Below are 8,706 nucleotides of genomic sequence, written 5' to 3' on the forward strand. Positions count from 1 at the left end.
TCTGTCATCAGTCTGCTTCATCCTCTCTCTCTCTCTCTCTCTCTCTCTCTCTCTCTCTCTCTCTCTCTCTCTCTCTTTCTCTCTCTCTCTCTCTCTCTCCACCCCTCTCCCTCCCTTCTCTCTCCCATCTCTCTCCCTCTCTCTCTCCCCCTTGCTCTCCCTCTCTCTCCCCCTCTCTCTCTCTATTTCTCACTCTGCATCTCCTCCCTCCCTCCCTCCCTCCCTCTGGCAGGCTAGGTCTGTAAGCTGCTGATACAGGAAGTTCAAGAGGACGTTTATACGAGCCGCTGAGCTGACACCCAGTATTTTCCGCTCAACAACGTTTTAAACCATGTCTCAAATTAGCAGAGAGCTGATCCAGGGTGAGTGTGTGCGTATGTGTGTGTGTGTGTGTATCTACATTTCTATCTTTTTCTTTCTGTGTGTATGTGTGTGGGTGTTACTGTATTTGTGTGTCACTGTATGTGTGTGTGTGCGTGTGCATGTGTGTGTGTGTACGTGTGTGTATGTGTCAGTGTATGTGTTTCAGAGACCTGGTAGCTCTTACAAGACCCCTGGTAATGAGAAGCAGGCCAACCTGGTTACTCTAACAAGTTCTGAGATATTATATAATGGTCTAGCCCTGAATGCTGATTGGCTCACAGCCGTGGTATATCAGACTGCATACCATGGGTATGACAAAGCATTTCATTCTACTGCTAATTACGTTGGTAACCAGTTTCTAATAGCAATAAGGCACCTTGGGGGTTTGTGGTATATGGCCAATATACCACAGCTAAGGGCTGTATCCAGGCACTCTGCTTTGCGTTGTGCAAAGAACAATCCTTAGCCGTAGTACATTGGCCATATACCACACACCCTCATGACTTATTGCTTAATTATACACTTGCTTTGGAAGGTTCTAGTCTATTTAATGACATTCTATTACCTGGATGTTTTGGAAGTGTTACAACTCCAATGGTGAGATGAAGGAGTCAGGTGCAGAGAGCAGGGAGTTCCGAGCAAGTGGAATTTATTATTTCAACCAGAAATAATCAAATGAGACGGCTACGCCACACAACAAAGGGCGCGTCAAAAATACAGTCCAACATATATAGGACAGAATCCACTATCTAAATCACCACCACCAAAAAACAGAATACAACAGAATAACAAAACCCAGCGGGCTTACTTCCCTTAAATAACCAACCCACAAAACTAAACTCAAAACAGGTGCACCCAATCAGCCCAAACTAACAGAAACAAAAGGAAAAGAAATCGATGGCAGCTAGTAGGCCGGTGACGACGACCGCCGAGCGCCGCCCGAACGGGAAGAGGCACCATCTTCGGCGGGACTCGTGACAGTACCCCCCCTCTGACGCGCGGCTCCCGCAGCGCGCCGACCCCGGCCTCGAGGACGACCCGGAGGGCGAGGCGCAGGACAATCCGGGTGGCGACGGTGGAAATCAACCAAGAGGGAAGGATCTAAAATGTCTCTCCCCGGTACCCAGCACCTCTCCTCCGGGCCGTACACCTCCCAGTCAACGAGGTACTGCAGGCCCCTCGATTTCCAGAGGGGGCGGAGGGACCTCCGGCACCTCACCTTCCTGAAGGGGACCAGCTACCACCGGCCTGAGGAGAGACACATGAAACGAGGGGTTAATACGATAGTAAGAAGGGAGTTGCAATCTATAACACACCTCGTTTATCCTCCTCAGGACTTTAAATGGCCCCACACACTGCGGCCCCAGCTTCCGGCAGGGCAGGCGGAGGGGCAGGTTTCGGGTCGAGAGCCAGACCCTGTCCCCTGGTGCGAACACAGGGGCCTCACTGCGGTGGCGGTCAGCGCTCTTCTTCTGCCGTTCACTGGCCTTCCTGAGAGAGTCCTGGACTGCCCGCCAGGTCTCCCTAGAGCGCTGTACCCACTCCTCCACCGCAGGAGCTTCGGTCTGGCTCTGATGCCACGGAGCCAGGACCGGCTGGTACCCCAGTACGCATTCAAATGGCGACATGTCAGTAGAGGAGTGGCGGAGCGAGTTCTGGGCCAACTCTGCCCACGGGACGTACCTCGCCCATTCTCCTGGCCGGTCCTGGCAATACGACCTCAGAAACCTACCCACCTCCTGGTTCACTCTTTCCACCTGCCCATTACTTTCGGGGTGATACCCAGAGGTAAGGCTGACCGAGACCCCCAGACGCTCCATAAACGCCCTCCACACCCGGGACGTGAACTGGGGACCTCGATCAGATACGATGTCCTCCGGCACCCCGTAGTGCCGGAAGGCGTGGGTAAATAGAGCCTCCGCAGTCTGTAGGGCCGTAGGGAGACCAGGCAATGGAAGGAGACGACAGGACTTAGAAAACCGATCCACAACGACCAGAACGGTAGTGTTCCCCTGTGAAGGGGGAAGATCAGTCAGAAAATCTACCGATTGATGAGACCATGGCCGTTGTGGAACCGGGAGGGGTTGTAACTTCCCTCTCGGCAGGTGCCTAGGAGCCTTACTCTGTGCGCATACCGAGCAGGAAGAGACATAGGATCTCACGTCCTTAGCCAAGGTGGGCCACCAGTATTTCCCCCTAAGACCCCGCACGGTCCTCTAAATCCCCGGATGACCCGAAGACGGTAGTGTGTGAGCCCACCGAATCAATCGATCACGAACACCAAGCGGTACGTACCTCCGGCCAGTCGGACACTGGGACGGCACAGGTTCTGCCCTTAACGCCCGCTCGATGTCCGCGTCCACCTCCCATACCACCGTAAAAAAGGAGGGAAAAAGGAGGGCTCCATCTGCCTCGGCCGACCACCGTAGACGCACCGGCCCCCCCTTCAGCAGTGAGGTAATGGGCGCCGCCACTTGACCAAAACCCCGGATAAACCTCCGGTAGTAATTGGCAAACCCTAAAAACCGCTGCACCTCCTTTACCGTGGTCGGAGTCGGCCAATTACGCACGGCGTTAACGCGGTCACACTCCATCACCAACCCCGAGGTGGAAATACGATATCCCAGGAAGGAAACGGCTGATTTGGAGAACACACATTTCTCAGCCTTGACGTATAGGTCATGCTCCAGCAGTCGCCCAAGCACCCTGCGCACCAGGGAGACATGCGCGGCGCGTGTGGCAGAATAGATCAAGATGTCATCAATATATACTACCACACCCTGCCCGTGCAGGTCCCTGAGAATCTCATCTACAAAGGATTGGAAGACGGCTGGAGCATTCTTCAACCCATACGGCATGACGAGGTACTCATAGTGGCCTGATGTGGTACTAAACGCTGTTTTCCACTCGTCTCCTCCCCGAATACGCACCAGATTATACGCGCTCCTGAGGTCCAGTTTTGTGAAAAAACGCACTCCGTGGAATGATTCCATCGCCGTAGCGATGAGAGGTAGTGGATAACTAAATCCCACTGTGATTGAATTTAGACCTCGATAATCAATGCACGGACGCAGTCCTCCCTCCTTTTTTCTCACAAAAAAGAAACTCGAGGAAGCGGGTGACATGGAGGGCCGAATGAACCCTTGTCCCAGGGCTTCCGTGACATATGTCTCCATAGCCAACGTCTCCTCCTGTGACAATGGGTACACGTGACTCCTGGGAAGTGCAGCGTTCTCCTGGAGGTTTATCACGCAATCCCACCGTCGATGAGGTGGTAATTTGGTCGCTTTTGTCTTACTAAAAGTGATAGCCAAATCGGCATATTCTGGGGGAATGCGCACAGTGGAAACCTGGTCTGAACTCTCCACCGACGTGGCACCGATGGAAACTCCCACACACCTACCTGAACACTCGTCTGACCACCCCTGAAGAGCTCCCTGTCTCCAGGAAATGTGGGGATTGTGAATGGCTAGCCAGGGAACCCCCAACACCACTGGAAACCCAGGTGAATCAATAAGGTAAAAACTGATCTGCTCCCTATGATCCCCCTGGGTTACCATGTCCAGCGGAATCGTGGCCTCCCTGACCAGCCCTGACCCTAACGGTCGGCTATCTAGGGAGTGCACGGGAAAAGGTGGGTCTATCTGCACCAGCGGAATACCCAACTTACGGGCGAGTCCGCGATCCATAAAACTCCCAGCTGCGCCTGAGTCGACTAGCGCCTTATGCTGAAGAGCGGGGAAAAACGCAGGGAAAAAAATAACCAAAAACATGTGACCAACAGGGAGCTCTGGGTGAGTCTTGTGCCTACTCACCTGGGGTGGCCGAGGAGTATTCCGCCTGCCATCCCGACTCCCAGATGGACTCCTCCAGCACCGATCCGAAGTGTGTCCTCTCCGGCCACAGTAGGCGCAAGAGAAGCCACCTCCTCCGGTCCCCCTAGATGCAGCTCCTCCCAACTCCATCGGAGTTGGAGCGGGAGGGCTGGGAGGTGGAACTGACAGGACCCCCTCTGAACGCCCGCGGGCAGCTAGCAGGTTGTCCAGTCGTATTGACATGTCAATCAGCTCATCGAGGGAGAGTGTATTGTCCCGACAAGCTAGCTCCCGACGGACGTCCTCCCGAAGGCTACATCGTTAATGGTCCATCAGGGCCCTGTCATTCCACCCCGCACCAGCAGCCAAGGTCCGGAACTCCAACGCGAAGTCTTGCGCACTCCTCGTCTCCTGTCTGAGGTGGAACAGTCGCTCACCCACCGCACGGCCCTCCTGAGGATGGTCAAATACGTCCCGAAAGAGGCGGGTGAACTCTGGGTAGTGGTCTCGAACCGAGTCTGGACCGTTCCAGACCGCGTTAGCCCATTCCAGGGCTCTACCCGTCAGACAGGAGATGAGGAGGCTAACACTCTCCTCTCCCGAGGGAGTCGGATGAACAGTAGCCAAGTAAAGATCCAACTGGAGCAAAAACCCCTGACACCCAGCCACCGCTCCGTCGTACTCCCTCGGGAGCGCGAGACGCAACGCGCCGGAACCAGACGCCGACGTGGAAGGAGTAGGTTGCGACGTCCGTGAAGGAGCTGGGGTAGTCGTCGGGAAACCACTCCTCTCCCATCGCTCCATTCTCTCCATCATCATGTCCATTGCCGACCCAATCCTATGGAGTACGGCGGTGTGATGGAGGACACGCTCCTCCATCGATGGAAGAGGGGTGGTTGCTGCTTCTGCTGACTCCATGTGGGGTGCGGGCTTCTGTTACAACTCCAATGGTGAGATGAAGGAGTCAGGTGCAGAGAGCAGGGAGTTCCGAGCAAGTGGAATTTATTATTTCAACCAGAAATAATCAAATGAGACGGCTACGCCACACAACAAAGGGCGCGTCAAAAATACAGTCCAACATATATAGGACAGAATCCACTATCTAAATCACCACCACCAAAAAACAGAATAACAAGCCCGCACAAAACCCAGCGGGCTTACTTCCCTTAAATAACCAACCCACAAAACTAAACTCAAAACAGGTGCACCCAATCAGCCCAAACTAACAGAAACAAAAGGAAAAGAAATCGATGGCAGCTAGTAGGCCGGTGACGACGACCGCCGAGCGCCGCCCGAACGGGAAGAGGCACCATCTTCGGCGGGACTCGTGACAGGAAGGTTCTAGTCTATTTAATGACATTATATTACCTGGATGTTTTGGAAGGTTCTAGTCTATTTAATGACATTCTATTACCTGGATGTTTTGGAAGGTTCTAGTCATTTTAATGACATTCTATTACCTGGATGTTTTGGAAGGTTCTAGTCTATTTAATGACATTCTATTACCTGGATGTTTTGGAAGGTTCTAGTCTATTTAATGACATTCTATTACCTGGATGTTTTGGAAGGTTCTAGTCTATTTAATGACATTATATTACCTGGATGTTTTGGAAGGTTCTAGTCTATTTAATGACATTATATTACCTGGATGTTTTGGAAGGTTCTAGTCTATTTAATGACATTATATTACCTGGATGTTTTGGACGGTTCTAGTCTATTTAATGACATTCTATTACCTGGATGTTTTGGAAGGTTCTAGTCTATTTAATGACATTCTATTACCTGGATGTTTTGGACGGTTCTAGTCTATTTAATGACATTCTATTACCTGGATGTTTTGGAAGGTTCTAGTCTATTTAATGACATTCTATTACCTGGATGTTTTGGAAGGTTCTAGTCTATTTAATGACATTCTATTACCTGGATGTTTTGGAAGGTTCTAGTCTATTTAATGACATTATATTACCTGGATGTTTTGGAAGGTTCTAGTCTATTTAATGACATTCTATTACCTGGATATTTTGGAAGGTTCTAGTCTATTTAATGACATTCTATTACCTGGATGTTTTGGAAGGTTCTAGTCTATTTAATGACATTCTATTACCTGGATGTTTTGTGCCAATGTTCTATTTCAGCAGATAACTTCCCCCCCCCCCACTGAAACCCACAAGAAGCAAAGCTATGGTGCAGAGTAGGAGTGCTGATATAGGATCAGGTCCACTTGTCCATGATCTAAAAGGCAAAACTGACACCAGATCAGCACTCCTACTGCGAGAAATTTGTCTGCACAATAGCACTGGCATATCGGTCAGTGCATAAACTGACTGAACGAACTGTAAATGAAAATCAACAAAGCCACTGTAGTTGATATACAGTGTAGTATCCTTCCCCATACACACTGGTCTACCATGCTGGATTTGTCACCATTGAATAAAATGTGTGGGTAAGCTGGTTTATCCCTGCAGATACACCAATTGAGATAATAACAATAAGGCTTCTCTGGGGAGGGAAGGAGCGAGGGAGGGGGAAAGAGAGAGAGAGAGAGACAAAGAGAGAGCGAGACAGAGAGAGAGAGAGAGAGAGAGAGAGAGAGAGAGAGAGAGAGAGAGAGAGAGAGAGAGAGAGAGAGAGAGAGAGAGAGAGAGCAGCAAGATTTGTGACCTGTTGCCACAAGAAAAGGGCAACCAGTGAAGAACAAACACCATTGTAAATACAACCCATATTTATGCTTATTTATTTTAACTTGTGTGCTTTATCCATTTGTACATTGTTACAACACTGTATATATATAATATAACATTTGTAATGTCTTTATTGTTTTGAAACTTCTGTATGTGTAATGTTTACTGTTAATTTGTATTGTTTATTTCACTTTTGTATAATATCTACCTCACTTGCTTTGGCAATGTTAACACATGTTTCCCATGCCAATAAAGCCCCTTGAATTGAATTGAATTGAATTGAATTGAGAGAGAGAGAGAGAGAGAGAGAGAGAGAGAGAGAGAGAGAGAGAGAGAGAGAGAGAGAGAGAGAGAGAGAGAGAGAGAGAGAGAGAGAGAGAGAGAGAGAGAGAGAGAGAGAGAGAGAGTCAGGTCAGGGTGGGGCAGGTGGATCCAGCTTTCCAGGATGATGTCATAGGTCTCCCTGTATTGTGTGTTTGGAGGGATTAGTGTGCCGGGGCAGCTGGGGGATTCAGGACACATCAGCAGCTTTCAACCAACATGGCGAGCGGGGGCCATGTCCCCAGAGACCCATCATTACAGAAGAGAGAGGAGGGTTGGAGGGGTGGAGGGGGAAGGAGAGGCGAGGATGGAGGGATGATGACTATTATTCAAATAGGAGAGAAGGAGAGGTACAGTACAGGACTGCGACAGAGGTAGATACAGAGTGGGGTAGAGAGGGTAGAATAACACTATACCAGGGTAGAGTACTAGCCATTCGCTATGGAACAGCGCACTTTTCAATTGTTGAATATAAATTTCAGTTCAACTCCTCAGTTAAATTGAATTGGTACCAACCCTGCTGTTCTGCAGTTCTACTCTATTGTTAACACCCATTAATGCAGGACTTGAATGAACTGGAATTCTAATTGAGTCTACATCTTCTGTTCACCTTATACCTGACTGCTGTTCCTCTTTTCAGACAGACACAGAGAGAATGCCCCCTCTCCCCTCTGGCTGTACCTTTCAACGGGCTGAAACCCCCACAGAGGGAGGGCCGGACGGGGAAAAGAACAGCAATGTGTCTGTCCCAGTGTTGACATGGGTGCCTGGACTGCATGTGACACATGACACGCTCTCATTGAGCAACGGAAACATGACGTAAGGGTCACTGCCAGACAACGAAAAGAGAGAGAGAGAGAGAGAGAGAGAGAGAGAGAGAGAGAGAGAGAGAGAGAGAGAGAGAGAGAGAGAGAGAGAGAGAGAGAGAGAGAGAGAGAGAGAGAGAGAGAGAGAGAGAGAGAGAGAGAGAGAGAGAGAGAGAGAGAGAGAGAGAGAGAGAGAGAGAGAGAGAGAGAGAGAAAGAAAGAAAGAAAGAAAGAAAGAAAGAAAGAAAGAAAGAAAGAAAGAAAGAAAGAAAGAAAGAAAGAAAGAAAGAAAGAAAGAAAGAGAAACTATGAGAAATAGAGATTCCTCTTACCATCTAGGGACAACCTGCTTTGAACTTAATCTGTGAGGCCTATTCAATCAGAACTGGTGGGATTGAATGGACTGATTGAATAGCTAGAAACCTCATTCTGGGTTTCTGGCTATTTCAAAATGTGTTCATTTAGACATATCCTCCCAACCTCTTTACGATTTAGTATTAAATAAAGCCATCTTTATTCAACCCATATTCAAGCATTTTATCACGGCTCTGTCCGTTATAAACTCTGTCAGTGGTAACCTCCACTTTCCTGTGTGTGTGTCTTCAGCTGTGTGTGTGTGTTCAGTTGAGATAATGACGGATGTGGCAACTCTAGACAGCAGGCTGAGCTGAGGCCACGCCCCAGGGGCCAACGCAATGCATGATGGGACTGATGGCTCGC

General features: G+C 49.6%; 1 long non-coding RNA gene across 1 annotated transcript; it reads left to right on the top strand.

The window, feature by feature from the left end:
• Window positions 1-227: 227 nt before the first annotated feature.
• Window positions 228-8,126, top strand: LOC139533790 (uncharacterized). Its single transcript, XR_011666852.1, has 2 exons — window positions 228-362; window positions 7,821-8,126. It is a non-coding gene; the product is annotated as an uncharacterized lncRNA (long non-coding RNA).
• Window positions 8,127-8,706: the final 580 nt, after the last annotated feature.

Source organism: Salvelinus alpinus, chromosome 11 (genome assembly GCF_045679555.1).
Source record: "Salvelinus alpinus chromosome 11, SLU_Salpinus.1, whole genome shotgun sequence".
NCBI classification, from domain to species: domain Eukaryota; kingdom Metazoa; phylum Chordata; class Actinopteri; order Salmoniformes; family Salmonidae; genus Salvelinus; species Salvelinus alpinus.